A 19,708-nucleotide genomic window follows, 5' to 3' on the forward strand; every position below is an offset into this window, starting at 1 on the left:
TTCCTTTTCCCCATCAAAGTTTAACGTCCAAAATATTTCAAAGTCTTTTGCACCATAAAATTGTTCAAACCGGCAGCATGTCGTGGTGCAAAAATAAAAATCCAAGGAACCGACCGAACCCTCATTCGCAAAAATTCCATTATACCCTTTTCACTAACTATCTAAACCCAAATTGAAACTTTTAGGGTCCACACGCATTTCTCATTGGTCCATTAGAGGGGTGGTGATGATCACCTCATGTCCTCCTTGCTTAAACCAGTTCATGAATTCGCAGAGTCATATCGAAATTTTCTCATGCCTTAATGTTCACAATTGTACTTGTCTATCATTTCTTGTATCCATTCCCAACATTCAAGTTTCAAACTTCTTCCTTTCCTAGACTTTTGAATGCAGGCAACTTTGGCCCAACTCCCGTTCATAGGCCAGTCTGGCCTTGACATCTCTTGCTCCGGGCATAGGCCATACACTCGTGCCTTGGAATCTCATTCGCGCATGCGTGGAGGCCATCTTTGGATTTCATTTTCACTATCGCGTTTAAACAGCCACTTTTAGACTAGGCCTTGCAGGCCACAATGGGAACTAATATGAAAACAAACACAACAAAAATTAGATATAGTAATTAAGCCTTTCTGTTTACCTCTCACCATTCTAATTTTCCAATGTTAGGTGTTACCTAGCAAAGCAAACATATAGGCAATATTTACTTACCATCTGCATTCTTTTGCCACAAAATACTTCTAACATAAGCATAAAACACACACGTTTATTCAGTTATATCTACGACATCATAGCTCTATATTAGTTTGACTCATTGTTTTTATTAGCAAATTAGAGTTTTGCAAAACAGCAATTAGTTTTCCCACATGTTTCCAATTCAGTTGCATTTTGTTGATTAGTTTACATGCTTCACACCATTAATATTGTTATGGTTATGAGAGAATGACTTTACAAGGGGTACAACATTTTTTGTTTCTCCCCTGTTCCACCACAGGCACATAGAGGACAGTCAGCAGCAGCACAGTTGCTCTCAAAGAGAGCTGGCTCACCAGCAGTAGAGAGGAACACAGGTTGCCCTTTAAGTATGTGCTAAAGGGTGTTGCAGATAATTGAGAAGTAAAGTTACATTAGCAATGGCTAAAACAATGCTCTGGGTTGAGACTGTGTATTGGAACCAGACACCGGTGGTGCAGCCAGACGCAAGTAGGTATTTCTAAACGTGTCTCTTCTTTTCATTAGTTGGAAAGATGACCTTTTTTAAGTTCAGAGAAGTCCTTTTCATCCAAGAAAAATATGATGATTCTGTTGTAGATGTATCCAAGTTCCAGGTTTATTCTTGGGAAGATGTTAGAGGAGTTGGAAGAGGATATTCAGCATATTAGTCCAAGTAATATGATACAGCATGGTAAGCCCCAGTGGGAGCAGCAACCCTTCTGCTCAACCTACATACAGCAACTGACATATACACTTAAACATACACAGGACAAACATTCTATGACATCACAAGACTGGCTGAGCAGCTGAGTACATGACACAAAGAAAGAACAGCATACAGAAGAAAGCAAGATACCACACTAGGTGGCCATTAGCATATCGGGCGGATCGCCTCCGCTGGCTCGGCGGTGGCGATACGCCCGCCAGATGCTCCCATTTCACCCCCGCCAAATTAGAATGGCGAGGGGCACCGCAGTGGACTGAAAAACCGTACGCCGCTTTTCAGCCGGTCGGATACCCGGCTGGGCAGAAAAGGCCCTCAATATGGTGGCGGTGCCTTGCAGGCACTGCCATCCGTATTAGGATGTGTACTTTTAGAGGCTTTTTCATGGAAAGGCATGCGGTGATCACTTTGGGGGCCTGTTGCGGGCCCCCTGGGGTGGGGGGCTGCACTTGGGGGTAAATGTGGTACCCCCCTACATTGGCATACACAAGGTAGCAGGCACCGCACGGTGCCTGTCACATTGTGCATGCCAATGCACAACATACATATCGTGCATTGCGGCGAGTGCTGCTGACAGCACCGCCCACCGCAATGCATAATATGCAGGATGTGGCCGCCAGGGTGGCGGGCGCATCCTAATTGCCATAGCAGGACCGCGGCACCTCTGGCGGTAGGACCCATTTACCGTGTCCGCCATCGTAAAGGGCCCCTCGGTATCTCATTTCCTTTTTAACACAGTTCAATTGTGTGTTGATGTTCCAAGTCATTACGACAGTTTTGCTCTCATTGATCTCATATCCTGAGATCTGCCCAAACCGTGATGCCAGCTCATACACTACCGATAATGCTGTGGTAAGCTCCGAGGTGTATACCACTAAGTCATCAGCATATAATCCTACTTTTTTCTCCCAACAGGGAAATTTAAAGGGGAGTATGCTGTCATGTTTTATTATCTTCTTCGCTAAAGGTTGAGGTATAAATTGAAAAGAAGGGGAGACAACGGATACCCGTTCCTGGTCCCAGATATATATTAAAAGATCTTGAGATGTTACCATTTACTAATAATTTTGCTGTTGGGTTATTATACAATAGTTATATTGCCCTACAAAAATTCTCCCCTACATTGGATAACCTTAAAACTTTGTGCAGGTAAAACCAGTTTACCCGATCAAAGGCCTTGGTCGTGTCAACTGTGATAGCTGCCAGTGGTATTTTATGCATAGATGCTATGTCTATGCCTCCAATTAAATTGTGGGTTCGGTCTTTAATTTCCCTCCCCGCATGAGGCCCTTTTAATCTTCTTGTAGGAGCTCTCCCATTAAGCCTATCTGCCAGTATTTTTGTAAAGATCTTATAATCAGAGTTTAGCAGCGAGATAGGCCTATAAGAGTCGCAGCAACTTGATTGTTTATCTGGTTTAAGAATCAAGGTAACAACGGCTTCATTCCAAGAGGGGGGATCTCCCTTCCATTTTCGAAAATGGAAAAAAACAATCTAGCCAAAACCGGGGCTAGATATTCCCCTAGCTTTTTATATATCTCAATAGGGAGGGCATTTGGGCCTGCTGCCTTTTTAAATTTTCCTGCTCTGATGGAGTTTCTGATTTCACCTTCCATTATTGGGCTGTTAATTACTTCCATGTGGGTGTGAGAAAATTTACAGGGGACTTCTTGGCCCAGCCATTCTTCCACTTCCTCTCCCAACGTAGTTAGATCTTCCAAGTATACTTGCCCAAAATGGTTTAGTAGAGCTTCCTCTATACCCTCCCTTGTCCTAGTATGGCAGCCTATCTCTGTGTTTTAATTCTTTTAGAAAACATTTTGCCTGGACATTTTTAACTTTCCTCGCAAGTAACTTCCCACAGCCTTCTTCACAATTAAAATGGGCAAGTTTGCTTACTTTCCATCTTTCTTGTAATCTTCCTTCCACTACCCCTATGAGGTCCATTTTAAGAGCTTGGATAGAATTTTGCCAAAACCCATGTTCTGTCTACTTTCCTTGCATCTGCTGTTCTACCGCTGGATCCTGTTTTCAATGTTGGCTATCTGTGCCCTTCCCAGCTTATTTTTATAAGATTGGATGGATTTATTTTTCTCCTTAAAAAGGCCTTATAGGCCCAGACTATTCCTATTGGTGCGCTGTCTATATTTTTCTCAAAAAATCGTTGAGATTCCAGCCCAAGTTTTACTACAAAATCTTCATCGGACAATATGGTGTGATTCATAGTCCATCTCCTTTGCACTTCAATATTTGGTGGGACCAAAACTAAAATAACGGCCGAATGACCTGACGTGTGATCCCACATGGCTGGCGTCTTTAACCTGATCTTTTATGCTCTGATTGATTAAAAAGAAATCCATTCTTGATTGGTGCCTGTATCTTTTGTTATTAAAAGTGAAGCTCTGTAGGGCACCCTTCCTCTCTCTCCAAATATCACACCAATCAAGTTTCTTTATTGAATTTATTATCAGAGATCGTGTTTTATTATGTACTGTGGCTCTACTTTTGATGGAACATTCTAGCTTACCATCTAGAACCACATTAAAGTCCCCTGCTATTATAACAGGGTCAGAAAATTCTAAGAGTTCTAAGAGTAGATTTCTGAACGGGGTAGGGTCATCCAAGTTGGGGCCATAAAAACCGACTACAGTATAGGCTTAATTACAGCGTCTTAACTTTACTATTGCCCATCTACCAGCCTTATCCACTCTACTCTCCTCTATTGTTATCTGGGGATTTCTTTAAACAAGGATTGTTACCCTTCTTATGGTGAGTTGATGGTCAGTGAATACTGCCTTCTGTTTCCACTTTCTAGATTTAAATACCTCACTCATCTCTTTGCTGGTTAAATACATCTCCTGTAGAAATATGTCCTGGTTCGGAGCATCTTTTAAATATTGCAGGATCTTTTCTCTCTTATGTTTCATTCTGAGCACATTGACATTCCATCCATGATCAAAATTCTATCTGTACCTTCTGGCTGGTAGACATTTTTTATTCCTTAAATTTGTTATCCCGTTAAGGCCTGAGTTCCAGCTTGTTCGATGAGCACACATTTTTTGAGTATTTTTTCCCACTGCACCCCCACCCGTGCACTAAAACCTTCCCGTGCCCCCACTCCACCTCCCTTGGAAAATCCTCCTCTTCCTTCTTCATGGCCTAGGCCTGAGAAGGCCTTCCAAAGTTAGGAGACTTATTATCAAATTTGAGAATTCATTCCACCCAGTCTGTCTACAATTTTAGGTGATTCTTTAGTTGAATCCAAAAAGAAAAGTCGGAAAAAAGAAAAAAAGAGCTATGTCGGTCACACAACCCAAAGACAGAGCCAGAGGAGAAATAAGAGTGAGGAGAGAGTACATTTTACCTTCCCTATCCCAACCCTGTACCTGAAAAGGATTTAAGGAATTCCTCAGCCTCCTCTATTCTGTGAAAGCTCTGCATCTTATTGTTATGCATAACCCGCAGACTGGCATGGAATCTTAACTATGCCGTCGCACCCAGTTGTTTAAAGGGGTCCATCCGCTTTCCAAACTCCCACTGCTTATTGTCCGTAATTTAGGAGACATCAGACCTAATCACAAAGTTAATGCCATCTACTGTTAATGTTTTCTTTTTTAGAGTTTTTGTAAGGATGTCTTCCTTGATTTTATAGGTGTTAAAATTAGGGAAGATTTTCCTTGGTTTTGTTTTGTTTGGGTTCAACCTGAAAGGATCTCTATGGGCTCTCTATATGTCCTTAACCAAATCTTCTTCTGTAGAATAAGTGTGGACACCCAACTTGATCAATCTTGATCAATCTTGCCTTTGTACCCTCCACCTCTGTCCCTTTTGGAATTTTTAGTACGCAAAGGTTACTTCTTCTCTGATTGTTTTCTAACAACTCCAGCTTTTCCTTCAGTAACACCTCATTTTCCTTTAAGAGTGTGATCTCTTTCGTGTTGGCCACTGACTGCAGTGTTAGGTCTTTCACTGAAATTTCCTTCTGTGATGTCCTGATGGCAAGAGCATCCAGCTTCTTTTCCAGATTGTCACATAACATTCTGATCTCTCTTTGGTTTGATTCTGATATTTCAAATCTATTCCTTACTTCCATAGTTAACAGTTGATATAGATCTGAGACTGACTGGGACTGTTGTTGGGATTGTGGTTGAGGTTGAGGCTGATGTTGAGTTTCCATCACCTCTGGTGAAATTGCCCGTCCCCATACTCAGAAAATAGTGGAGAATTTTCGCCAGGTATCAGCTTTTACTGAGAGGAATGGGACTCCATGACTCTGGGGGGGAGAAATCCTATCCACTTCTTGAGCTGATTTTAGTTCTTTTAGGACATCTATTTCTTGAGGCTTAAAGATATTTGCCAGCACCTGAAACCTATTTGGTGTTGTGATATCTTGGCCTTCTACCTGCCTATTTCCTGAATTAGCTAAAGCTGGATTTTTTAGCAACAGGGTCTTTGGTACCACCTTGAAAAAAGTCCTTAGTGAGGGAGTAATCTTTAGGTTTGCTACCTGTGTCTCCCATTTTTCCCCCTCAACTTCCTCCTTCTTGGGCTGTCCCACTCTCCTGTGGCTACACCGACCTGTTTTGAGAGACCAGCCACTGTCACTGCCTCTGTCACTGTAGTATTCTTCCGGTTTTTACTTTGCGTGCCCATCAAGGACCTTTTTGACACCAAACTTCTTAATTGGTACCTCCCCTGATGAACACTTTTTTCTGATGTTCCCTCCACAGTCTCTAACAGTAGAGATGCCACTGTGCTCAATTGATCAACTGCTTTTATACCAACGGAGCCTCTATTCTCTTTTGTTTCTTTTGTGGAATCAACTGAACCCTTTCTTTATCATCAGTGCTGTCATTTTCATCCACTCTTCCTCTTGTACATCCTCTCCCCACACATTCCCCTCTGGCACAGTTCTAACCTGTATTCCGTGCTGCCCGTTGTATAGTCTCTCTGACTTTAGGGTTATCCAGGGGTGTCTGCCCTGTATGTTTTGCGGGTCCCAAATTTCTGCCTGACCCATGAAAACCCCCTTCACTTACTTCACTCCATTTACACAGGGATCCTCCAAAGCTTGTGCTGCCTCTGCCTGAGCTGCCCCGGATGGAGCGCTGAGCCACCACCCTCTGGCCTCTACCGAGCTCCCAACCCGCTCAAGCCCAGCAGGTCAGGCAGCCCCGCGGACTCCACTGAGGTCGCTCCCCCACTCAGGGCTCCAGACCGCCAGCCAGCCAAAACGAGAAGTAACCTTAAAGAAGGAAAATCACGGGATAAGTCCTGAAGCATGTAGTTTGTTCTCGGAGGACTAAGTGCCTATTTCCATTTAAGTTCACCGCTGAACAATGATTGTACCTCCTCCCTTGCTGCGATATGTTGCAGGTTTCTGGGTTTAGCGATTTTTGCGAGTTAGCGGGACATCAAAAAGGGCATTTAATTTGCAATTAGTCTCCAAACTCGGGAGTCTCCGCGACTGTGTCCTAACCAGCCGCCATATTTTCCACCAATGCCATCTCAGTCTTTATATTTTTGTAATATTTTTAATGATATCAGTATGAACGATATTTCTGTGCCAATATTTTTGTACTTACCATTATAAGAATAGGTAGATGATATACTTGCTATTGATATTTTTAACTCGATATTTGTGTAGTATGATGTTTGTTGTTCCAACATCCTGTTCAACATCCCAGTGAACAAACAACAAATGCAAACGCCTCCCTCGACAGTTCAGTGATAAAACATCCTTCAACATGTTTATTGTCATCACATGTTCTGACCACTAATAAAATATGTTTCCACATACCTGACTGATTGTAATTGCGATTCTCATATTAACATGACTAGAGAATATGGATTTCATTAAAGACACGGAGGATGACATTATGCATTATTCCTTCTTGCAGTCCAAGCAGCCGCTTAAATCACAATATTAAAAGGTTGCAGAATAGAACAATAGCAACACATAAAAGGCATGAGCCATCAACAATCTGCCTCTTTTAAATGTGGAGGAAAATAAGTTCATGAAACTTGAAACATCAAAACGATCTTTTGATGAGCAGGATGAAGGAGAAGGAAGAACAAAGGTAAAACCAAAGGCCAGACGACACACACTTAAGGAGCGTTATGTGCTCGGGGGCAAGATGGCCGCGACAGGCCGTAGGGAGCAGTCACTCCTCTCCTCTCTCTGATGGATTTTTGTATTTTTTAAAACTGCCGATGTGCGCCTCTGCCTGTAGCTGCCTGAAGCGGGAGCATGCTATATCCTCTGAACTTGGTCCAGCGCCTCCTTTTCTGGGTATCTACCGGCAAAATCAAGGGGCATATTATCAAGGGGGTTTATCTCCGCTTTTTTGGCTTTAAAAGCCAAGAAAGCGGAGATAAAATTATCTCCCTATTACCTAGCTGTCGCTAACACCAGTTAGCAACAGCTAGTAGGAGATAGCGACCATCTTGGGCCCCACTTTGCATGTCAGTGATATTTATCACTAATGATATGCAAAGTGGGCGTGCCAAGATGTTAGCGACTGGAAACAGTCGCTAACATCGCTATCTCCTATTACCAACTTTTGGAGATATTCGCGCTAAGCGCAAATATCTCCAAAAGCTAACACCTGCCCTGAGCTGTTCTTAGCCATGTTATCCAATGGGAGGTGGATAACATGGCTAAGAGCATTATCTCGGTAATGCATGAATATCGCGGACTTTTCAGCGATATTCATGCATTGCGGCCGTTTTTTATCGCATTTGCGATAAACCTTGGTAATACCAAGGTTTATCTGCGATAATATTCGCCGCAGCTTAGCGGTAACATTTTATCTCTAACCAAGCAATAGCGATAATTATCGCTATTGCTTGGTAATATGCCCCCAAGTTTCTGCGACCACGAGTGTTTGGATGGTTTGACAGCGGGAAGCAAGACATCCCCCGTTCTGGTCGAAATCGCTTAATGCAAAATATATCCCCGAGAGGACCCAAGCCACAGAAGGTGCAAAAGCTGAAAGAAAAGGACAAGGCTGTCCTTAGTGACCCCGGTGTGCCGACCCTCAATACTAATCTAAGGTCGATGGCACAATCTCGCAGGCATGCGGGGAAAGACATTAACGAAGATGGAGGAAGCGGCATTGTCGAGAGGCCGAAGGAGAAAAAGGAAAAAGACCAGAATAGCGAGAAAAACATGATTCGCCAGAATGGGGATGCCTTGCCTAAAGAGAGCAGTATGTGGCAGCCTACCCTGCATGAATCGTTTGCGGCTCCTTCACCGGCTCCTGCGCTCTCTCCTTCTCGTATGGCCTGCGCGTTGGACAAGAACGTGGGTGGATCAGGAGAGCCGAGCTTAGGCTGCAATGATGACCAGATGGCGATGGAGAACGCAGGCTGTGGTGTTGACGCTCGGGTGACAGATGGGATGCCGCAATTGACGTACCCCCCCAGCGGTCGCTTCAGAATGGAAAGAGCGGAATGAGCGGAATGAGCTGAATAGTCAGGCCAACTCGGGAGCGGGTCCGGATGGGCAACTGCAACCCTCTGTTGATTCATATGTTTGCGGTAAGGAGAGCGAAGGCGGGGGGGAGCCATACCCCCGGCTACTTCGGCAAACGATGCTGGGCAGAGAATGCTCGAGGAGATCGGGACAGGGGCCGAGAATTTGGTAGAGGATGGGGGACCCGAAGGGGAGGGCCTGCCTACAACTCCCAGATTATCGATTAGTCAAATAAGCAATCTAGCGCCAGCAACTTTACCCTCCCAGGTTAAAGGGACTGTCAGGAGAACAGGGGGTACAAATGTAGGTATGGCGCAAGGCATGGCACAAGCAATGGTTATTGCAACTCCAGGCAATAACAATGGAGCAAACTTGAAAGTACACAGTAAGCGCACAGCCCCTGCATACGGAGAAGATCATGTGGTTCTGAACCCAGGGTCCCCCAGTGACGATTGCTTCTTCTCTATAAATGACGAGGAGGAAGATGATGAGGACAAGGATGAATCAGACTCGCTGTCAGAAAGTGACATAGGAAACTCTGAATTGGATTCTGATGCAACAACGCCTGATAGTGTAGAAGCTCTTAAGGCATATACTAAGCGGAGAGCCAAGAATATGAAGAGCAGAACCCGCAACAGGTCAAGAGTCACGGTGAGCCCATTGCAGCCTGAGGTGGCTAAAAAACTGGATTGGGACTACTCTGCTACCTCTCAGATGTACCAGGAGGGAGGTAATAACCTACGCCACTCTCACTCTTAACAGGTCAGGTCAAACTACAACTATGGACCTATTGTATGCGACCCTAAAACAAATGCAAGGGCAGGCCAGGTCTGAATCTCGGAGGGCCAAACAAGCAAACCAAAATATACAAGGATCACGACCGAAAGTGAACAAACTTTACGAAGATATGGCGGCAAGGGTCACAGAGGTGGAAGAAAGAACAAGGAAATCTGAGGAAGACGTTGTAAAGTGGAATGAGTTTAAAGAGGACCAGGAAAAAATAGGGCCCGATGTCCAATGGAAACTCGAGGACTTCGAAAACCGCCAAAGGCAGAATAATGTTAGACTACTTGGGGTTGCAGAAGGGAAGGAAGGACAGGTTGTGCGGACATATGTGATCAGTTTGCTCAGGGGTGCTTTCCCGGAATTATCAGCTTGGAATTGGGAGAATGGAATACAGCGTGCCCATAGATTTCCTCTGGTACAAAGGAAGGGTTCGGCAAATGATAAACCTAGGGCAATTCTGGTCTATGTGGGGAACTTTTTTACTGAGGCAAGAGATTATGGATAGGGCTAAACCTGAGGCCAGACGCTCCCATAATGGTACCACATTCGCTGCCCGCCCAGATTTTTGCCACACCACAGTAGAGAGATGGTGGCGAATGAGGCAACTAATATCCCCCTTTCAAAATGCGGGTTGTGAGGCCTATCTGATGTTCCCATGTCGGATCAAAGTGGTGGACAGTGGGCAGATTAGGGTTTTCTTTTCGGAAATTAAAGCCCAGGCTTATCTAACTGAGATAAAAGAAAGAAAAGGGGGGTCAAAAAAACATGACGGTTGCCGTGAGGCAGACAAATCAGAAGGCTAACTAACAGCAGGAAGAGGATGTAGCTAAATGTAGCATGTTGGTCATTAGATCAGGTAGAGGCAGCAGTACTGGAGGGTGATAAAGAGGAAGGGGGTGGGGGGCACCTGGGGCTACAGTTGTCACACATAGGTCAGATTGACCTATTTGCCCGTAAGGGGGGGCAGGTGGGAGGGTGCCTGGGGGGAAGTAGGGGGAGGGGGGTACAGGGCACGGCCGAATGAGAGTGTGTCTGATCATGCAGGGAAGAAACACAAAATTGAGGGTTCACACCAATGGGACACAGTTGGTGGAGGGAGTTGAGTAAGGGAAAAATGCCAAAAAAAGCTTTTCTAAAGATAACTGGTTAGGGCAATCACTGGATGTTTATAATGGGTACTCGAATAGCTACGATAAATGTTTGTGGGCTGAATGATCGTGGTAAGAGGCAGTGGGTGGCTACATTATTAAAAACCCTGAATGTAGACTTTGTGTGCCTTCAAGAAACGCATATTGAGGGAGTAAAAGGATACCTGTTTGAACAACTGGGATACCGTTTGCTTGCATATTCAAAGCAGGGGGGTAGAAATAGAGGAGTGGCGATATTGTCTAAGCACAGGGACATTACAACAAGAAAGAAACTTGAAGACCAATGGGGCAGGTGGGTCCTTATAGAATGTAAAATCAATGAAGAATGGGTTACCCTAGGCTCCATATATGGTTTGACGGAAGATGATCCGGATATCTTTGATTTTTTGGATCTAGAACTAGCTACCTGGTCCCCAACTACGGGGACGGGGGGCCGGGCTTGGGCCTTAGTAGTGGATATCAGGGCAGGAAGAAAAGAGTCTGTCGGGAAATAATCAATCTCGTAAGGAACAATGCATTAGTAGACGTATGGGGAAGTCTAAAGCCTAGTGAACATGGGTTTACCTTCTATTCAGCCCCACATAAAGTATGTGCAAGGTTGGATTATTTTTTTACATCAAACTCCCTGCTATCTAAGGTCAAAATTGAAAGACTCCCCCGGATCATTTCCGATCACAATCCTCTGATTTTAACTTTGAATATGGTAGCAACTAATGGTTCGGGTCGAGTCTGGACTTTTGATAGGGGGTTGTTGAAAGATGATGCCTACATTTTACATATGACTCAATGGATTAAGAGCTTTTTGGACATTAATAGGGGGAGCACGGCGACAGGGATTATGTGGGATGCTTTTAAGGTGGCTATTCGGCGGGAGATAGTAAGCTTTAGCGCATTTAAACGGAAGCAGGAAAAACAAAAGGAGTCAGAATTAGTTAAGGCTGTGTCAGAGGCAGAGGAAGAACTAATTCAGAATGTGATAACTGGGGTACCATTAGATCAAGTGCCTATTAAAGTAGCTAAGGCAAATATGGAAGCAGAGGAAAGCATTGCCAACAAGGCCGCTAAAATTTATCTGGCAAATAGAGAGAGGTGCTACGAGTTTAATTAATCTGTTGGTCGCACCCTTGCGATCCGTACCAGACAAAATGTATCCACGGGGGAAGTGAGGGAAATTGAGGATGCCGCTGGGAGAACATTTTCAGATCCTGAAAGGATACGAGAAGTTTTTAGACAATTCTATACTGTACTGTATGATGAAGAGCATGTAAAGGACCCTTCCATAATATGTGAATATTTGCAGGATATCCCGGTATCTACATTACCTGAGGAAGAAGTCAGGAGATTAGAGGCACACCTGGACCCGGAAGAGATGATGGCGGCTTTATTGAGCCTCCCCTCTGGTAAGGCCGCAGGGCCTGATCAAAACCCAATTGAATTTTTCAAAACTTTCTTTGACGTAATCAGTCAGGATCTGATCACTACAATGCAGCAGGCGCAGACAGGGGCGGACATTGTATTAATTTTAAAAAAGGGCAAACCGCCTAAAGAGCCCGGCTCATATAGGCCAATTACGCTTATGTACGTAGCTACAAAGATTTATTCCAAGGCTTTAGCACTGAGGGTGGCGAGAATAATAGACACACTAGTAAGCATTAATCAGCACGGTTTTATCCCAGGAAGAGGCACCACGCACCACACCCGCAAGGTTATAACCCTGTTCGATGCCTCGGAAGTCTCAGGAGTCCCGATGGCAGTGATGCTGTTAGATGCTGAGAAAGCTTTTGACCGGGTGTCCTGGGATATCTTGTTGTTTATTTTAAGGAGGGCTGGCTTTGGGGGAGGTTTTGTTATAGCATTGCAAGTATTATACACGGCCCGACTGCTCGTATATGGGTAAATGCCGCATACACACTCCCATTTCAGATAGAAGGGGAACATGGCAGGGGTGCCCATGCTCCTCACTCCTGTTTGCTATGTATATGGACCCTTTTATACGGCGTATGGACCTAAATGAAAGTATCTGTCCATTAGACACCCATAGGGGACAGTGCAAAATTCTCGCCTACGCGGACGATATGGCGGACTTCACCCCAGACCCCACAGAAGCTATAAGGCAGGTTGAGGTGGAAGGATTACGGTTTGGTCAGGTTTCGGGATATGCTTTGAATGCATCAAAGATGCAGATCATTAAGAATAGCAAAGTGGAGTGTTGTGGATCCTCGAGTGTTCCAAAGGGAAGTATATCTAGGGGTAACGATAATGACTGAATTGGATAGCTTAGCGGAGGCAAATATAACACCAGTGATAAGTAAGGCTAAGAAGGACCTAGATAGATTTCATAATCTGCACCTTTCTATAGTAGGACGCACCAACATCATTAAGATGATCCTACTCCAAAAATGGCCTTATTTATTCAGGGCCATCCCATTACTGTTTGAGGCAAAGTGGTTCAAGGTTTTAGAACAAATGATAAATAGATTTGTGTGGGCACATGGTAAGACCAGAAGAGCGCTGAGATTTATGGCACTCCCTAGGGATAGAGGTGGGTGGGCCTTACCTGATTTAAGGCTGTACTATTGGGCAGCTGCCCTACAATATATGACTGACTTACTAGGGGGAGGTGAGTCGGAAGGACAGGATGAGATAGGAACATTAGCCATCTACGCCTTGGTGTTAGGTTCGGATGCGGAGAACTTCTTCTTGAAATTTACTGATCCCAGTTATTTTAAAAGGACCAAATTTAAAACAGTGCTAGCAGCACATAGCATATAGAAGGCGTTTACGAAAAAGTTAGGACCAGGGAGATACAATGCATACAACAGATTGAGTAAGTACTATACACTCCCTGGCGATATATATGCAGATGCTGTATTTATAGAATGGGGAAGACACGGGATAATCAAGATGGGAGATATGATGGGGGCACAGGGAATGATGCAATTCACTGGTATCCAGCCAATATATGGTTTAGAATCAAGACATTTTTTAAATTTTTTTGCAAATCAGACGTTATATGCTGCCAAAAAAGGGAGGGCCAGCAGGATTCGGGAGGAATTCCATTCTGGACATTATTCAGAATGGTACAGATTGCACAATTAAAAGATTCTACGCCGAGCTAATAGAACATAAAATAGATGACCTTGAGAAGTATGAAGATAAATGGGTACAGAATAAGCATGGGCGGATTTTGCGTATTGGCAATCCGCGGATCTGCGTATTTGCGTATTTGCGGATTGCGACAATACGCAAAATCCGCGGATCCCAGCGTATTTTTTTTTTGCGTGTTCGCACGGGTTTCTGCAAGTTCGCGAGGGTTTTATTGTACAAAACGCTCGCGAACGTGCAGAAACCCGTGCGAACACAATGTGGCTACATGGCCAAACGGACGGGCTTCCATGCGAGTGGGCATGCCTCTTGTGTGTATAAAAGCCAGGTCAGAGGCCGATCAGAGCACCTACAAATTAGCCTAAAAAAATGCTGTTTGAGCCAAGTGCAGCGAGGCTTCACACTCTCCTAAACAACTGAGATATCCACTGTAAGAAGAAAGCAATTGAGGAATATTTAATGGGTCTGCCGGGGGAACGATTGTCTCTTGAGGAGAAGGAATTATTAGAGGAATTATTAGAGGCACCTATTACGGAGGATGAGGTAAGGAGGATGATTGGTTCACTTCCCACAGGGAAAGCGGCGGGAATGGACTCAATCCTGGGGAAGTTGTATGAGAAAATTGCACCCTCCCTCCATTTTATTATTTAAAAATGAATGAGTCACTGCATTTGAGCTTCAACAAGTTCCAGGGACCATTTGTGTACTGTTTCCAACGGCGCCAGCAAGCTGCCAGCGCCGTTGAAAAATAGTTACAAAGTTAGCTGCACCTGCTCTGTGCAAGCTAACTTTGTAACTATTTTACAACGGCGCTGGCAGCTTGCTGGCGCCATTACATGAGTGGGTGGGGGGAAGGGTGGGGGGAATCCGTTACATCCGCGGATTTTGTCGGATTTTTGGGTAAATACGTAAAATACACGGATTGCGTATTCACCAAAAATCCGAAAAATCCGTGGACGTAACGGATTTGCCGCCCATGCTTAGTACAGAAGCTAGGTATAGAAAAGGAATGTTTTCGTATGTTACTTAACATGGGGCAGAAAGTTTTGTGTTTGGCAGCTCTCCAAGTAAAACACTATAAAACATTATATTCATTGTACCACACTCCTTCCAGGATAGCACAATGGGGAGGGGTAGCTGGTATTACCTGCCTCAGGTGCGGCAGTTCTGAGGCAGATATAGTGCACATACTCATTACATGTACCCATATACAAATAACACAAGATGAAATGGAGTTATTTTTTAAAAGATCATTAAGAATAGAGATTAACTTAACGCCGGCAGTAGTTCTGCTCAGAGTAGATGATACAAATAGGCAGACACAATATGGGTACTTCCTCTTCGTAGCCATGGCGGTATTGAGGCTGTGTATTGCTTCAGCATGGCTGGACCGTTTACCACCGACCTTTCATCAATGGTTAGCCAAGCTGCTAGCAGCCTATAACCTTGAGAAAGCAATATAAGCAAGGAGAGGTAAAAAGGGGAAAGAATTAGGACTACAAATATGGGAACCCATACAAAGCTTGAAGGAAGGAGATCCCAGCTAGTACTTAGTTAAATAAATGTGAGAGAATCATTATGTATGTATAGTACCATGTGTCTAGGTTTTTGAAACTTTTCTTTTTTGTTTTATGTAATATGTTGTGTACTGCGTGTCTTGCAATATTCCTGTAACTTAATTATGAATTGTGTGCCCTGTACAACAAAAAAGGGGGAAAAACTTGAATAAAAATATTTAATTAAGTGTTACCTGAAAAGAGAAAGAAGCAAATATCTCTTGAATGTAAAAAATAGTGTCAAGCGTATCAAGCTAAAAGGAACAAGAGATTAAACAAGTACTGTTAATAAAAAGTACAGTAAAAACTATACCAAAAACAGCATTAAATCATTTTAAGACCACCAAGGGGTGGGATGGGAGGGATAATGTCAGACTCTGTGTCTTTAATGAAATCCAGATCCTCTGGTCATGTTAATATGAGAATCGCTATTTCATTACAAGAACAGAGGCTACATTATGCAAGTTGGTAGCTTTGTAAAACAACATCAGACATATGTTCAATAGGCTTGCAATAATTACGTGCAAAGGTGCTAGCATTTGACCAGTCAGCAGCTTTGAGAATGTCGTTCAACTTACCTCCAGACCAGAGAGATTTACTGGCCATAGCTCCTCCCTCTAAGCGAGTGAGCTTGACATTTCTTTAAGTCAATATCTGCTAAACTCATAACAGCCTTAACCCATCTAGCAATAGAGGTCGAGGTTATGTATAAGTAATTGGTTAACATCCTGAGGGCAAAGAACAAACATCTGCAATCATACTCTCTCTTGCAGTCCACAACGCAAAGTTTTGGATATAAATCAAAACGTGGGAAAAAAGATTGAATCAGACATAGTCTTTGTTCTTCTATAAATCTCAAATTTGACTCAGAACATGTTATAAGATCTATTCATAATCTCCGGGGCTTTGATATCAGAGACCCTTATGCATGAGATTAGGCATAGTAAAGTAGCCAGCTTCATGGCAAGGTTTTTTTCTATTGAGGAGAGTATTAACAGGCCAGTTATTAAAAAGATCAAGGATTAGTTTGACATCCCAAAGACTTTCATATTTAAGTTTAGGAGGTCGTCTTAAACTAATGCTTTTCATCACTCTACAAACAATGACATTTGTATCTACCGATTTTACCATTGAAAAGGGCATGACCAGCAGAAACAGCCTATCTATAGCAATTGATAGTTCTATAGCTTAGGCCTTCATCAAATTGTTTAACAAGGAAGTTAACTATGTCAACAATAGGTGCTTCCAAGGAATCCAGGTTCCTTTCCAGGCACCAACGTACCCAGATTATCCATATGTTGTTATATCTGTAGTGAGTGCCTGGGGCCCAAGACTCTCTGAGGAGAGTTGCAGCCGTCGCCAAAAGTCCTGAGATTTCATTAGATCTCCTGATACTCTCCAGGCAAGAAGGGTTAAACTCCTGTTCTGAATTAGGGGGTGAACTCCTCCGTCTACGTCTGCAAGAAGATTTCCTAGGGTAGAAATTAAGAAGGGGGGGTTGCAAGCTAGTTCTAGAGTGGTGGGGAACCATGCTTGGGATGGCCAAAAGGGAGTTATTAGGACAAGGAAGCACTGATCCTGTCTCACTTTCTGAAGAACTCTCGGAATCATGCAAAGGGGGGGAATGCATACACCGTGGCTCCTTTTCAAGACTGCAGTAAGGCGTTGACTGCTAGAGCACCCGGGTCGGGCAGCCAGCTGAAGTTGAAATGTTAGTCTGCTCGCAAATAAGTCTATCTCTAGAGGCCCCCAGATCTTGTTTAGGGTACTGAATACGGAAACATTCAGTTTCCAATTGCTCTGATCTAACTGGAATCTTGAGTTCCAGTCTGCAGAGATTTTTGATTTCCTCAGAAGATGTTCCGCTTTGAGAGCGATCTTGTGTTCCAGACAGAACATCCAAAGTTTATTTGCTAGATTCAAGAGGTCCGCAGATTTGGTGCCTCCCAAACAGTTTATATAGGCTACTGCTGACATGTTGTCCATCTTTAGAATGACTGACCTCCCCCGGAGAGAGTGTTTGAAGCACATGAGGGCGTAAAGCCCAGCTGTTAGTTCTAAATAATTTATGTGGTGAGATGATTCCTCTTGTAACCAGATACCACCAGTGTTCTGATTGAGATAGCAAGCTCCCCAGCCATGAAGGCTCGCATCTGATTCTAAAACAAACTCTGGATTTGAACCAAAGATTGCTTTTCCATTCCATGCATCTAGCTTCTCAAGCCACCAGGCTAGTTCCGATTTGGCTTCTTGATCCAGACAGATCCGATCTCCGTACCAGAGGCCAGATGTTAGGGCTATCGCCTTTACCCTTTTGAGGGCCCGATAGTTGAGGGGCCGGGAAAGATGGCTTGGATGGAGGAGGAGAGGAGACCCATAAGTCTGGCTAGCTCACTCAGAGATAATTCTTGCTGTTTCAGGACGTCTCTTATTTCCTTCCTGATTTTGGTAATCTTTTTGGAAGGTAGTAAAAAGAGACATTTCAATGTGTCTACTGTGAAACCTAGGAACTCCAGAGATCTGGAAAGAGACATAATTGATTTTTCTTTGTTTATGATGAATCCTAAACTTTCCAGGAGATCCATCACAGTCTTCAGGTATTTGGCTAGTTGTGAAGGATCTTGAGACATTATAAGAATGTCGTCTTAAGTAAATGATTAAACAAATGCCCCTTATTCTTAGAGATGAGGCAACAGCTCTCATGACCTTGGTGAAGCACCAAGGGGTAGAGGAGAGTCTGAAGGGGAGAGCCTGAAATTAGTAAAGGTGGTTTTTCCAGACAAATTGAAGAAAGGGTTGGTGGGATTCGGCCATTGGAATGGTGAAGTAAGCATACTTTAGGTCTAGTTTGACTAGCCAGTCTCCCTCTAGAGGTAAATCCCTCAAGAGATGGATGCCCGCCATCTTGAAGTGTCTATAAGCCAAATATGTGTTTAGTTCTCTTAAGTTTATGACAGGTCTCCAACCTTTGTCTTTCTTTTTTACAAGAAAGAGTGTGCTTATAAATCTTAAAGTTTCTAATGGGACCTCCATTATGGCTCCTTTCTGTAGCATAGAGGAGATCTCCACCTCTATTATTTTTTGTTGATCTGGAAGGAGAGGCATGTCTCTCGGTAAAGAAGTTTGTAAAGGTATGTGAGTCAAATCTATCATAAACCCATTGACAGTGTTTACGAACCAAGGATCTTGAGTGATCAATCTCCAATTGTGAAGGAGGTATTTGAGTCTGCTACCCACTTTTTGGGGGAAAGAAGGAGAAGGGAGATGGGAGAGAGTTCTCTCTTGCAGGATTGTTTGAGATGAAGTTTCCAGAGGATCTAAATCCTCTGATGAGTTCGCTTCTAATTCTCTGGGGGTAGAACTGAGGCAGTGTTCTGCTCGATTTTCCCGGCCCTCTTTTGAAGAAAGGTGATTGAATGTGACTTCAGTCTCTTACCATTCCAGTGCAAGGGTTAGAGTAGTGAATGGAGCCTATTTACTAGGCATTTTGACATGATCCTGTGTTCTCCCCCATAGATCAGAGCTTATACATATAGGCTAGGGGATAGATCTATTAGTATTAGGGATAATCTGCCCTTCAGTTAGGGTATTCCATGGAGTTATGCTGAGTTCGGGCCTGGTAGGCCGCAAACGGGAGAGACTCCATCTTTCTTTCTGCTCCGGCAGCTTGGGATGCTTCTAGGTCAAATGTAATGTTTTAGTTATAAGGTGTTATTCGCTTGGAGAGAACCGGTTCAGACCGACCCTTATCGAAGGATTGTATTTTTCTTCATGCCGAAGACACGACATCAGGCCGGCCGGCTGGGAACGTGTCCTTGGTACGGGGAGGTACAAGAATTTGGTGGGCGGCAGGTTACGGGCTGGAATTTTCCATGAGGAGATGCACTTCTATATTAGTAAAAGTCCGAGGCAGTTGCAGAGTCAGTTCGTAGGCGGCATCTAGCCGTTAGCAGCAAAGCTATTACTTATTCCAGGGAAGACAGACGCCATCTTGAGGGCGGAGAAGAACCAAGAGACAGATACTCTCCTAGCAGAACAGCCAGAGAGGAGAGAGTAGCCGATAAGAGGAAGGTTCCAGTGACTCGGAGAAGGGTGAAGGGAACAGCGCATAGCGGTGCAGACGTGTATCCGTGACTGCGGAGGTGTGACTTCAAGGTGAGCCGAGGCACAGACGAGAAGGGAATCTAGATGACTGCTGAGT

The sequence above is a fragment of the Lissotriton helveticus genome, chromosome 7 (genome assembly GCF_964261635.1).
Source record: "Lissotriton helveticus chromosome 7, aLisHel1.1, whole genome shotgun sequence".
Taxonomy (NCBI): Eukaryota; Metazoa; Chordata; class Amphibia; order Caudata; family Salamandridae; genus Lissotriton; species Lissotriton helveticus.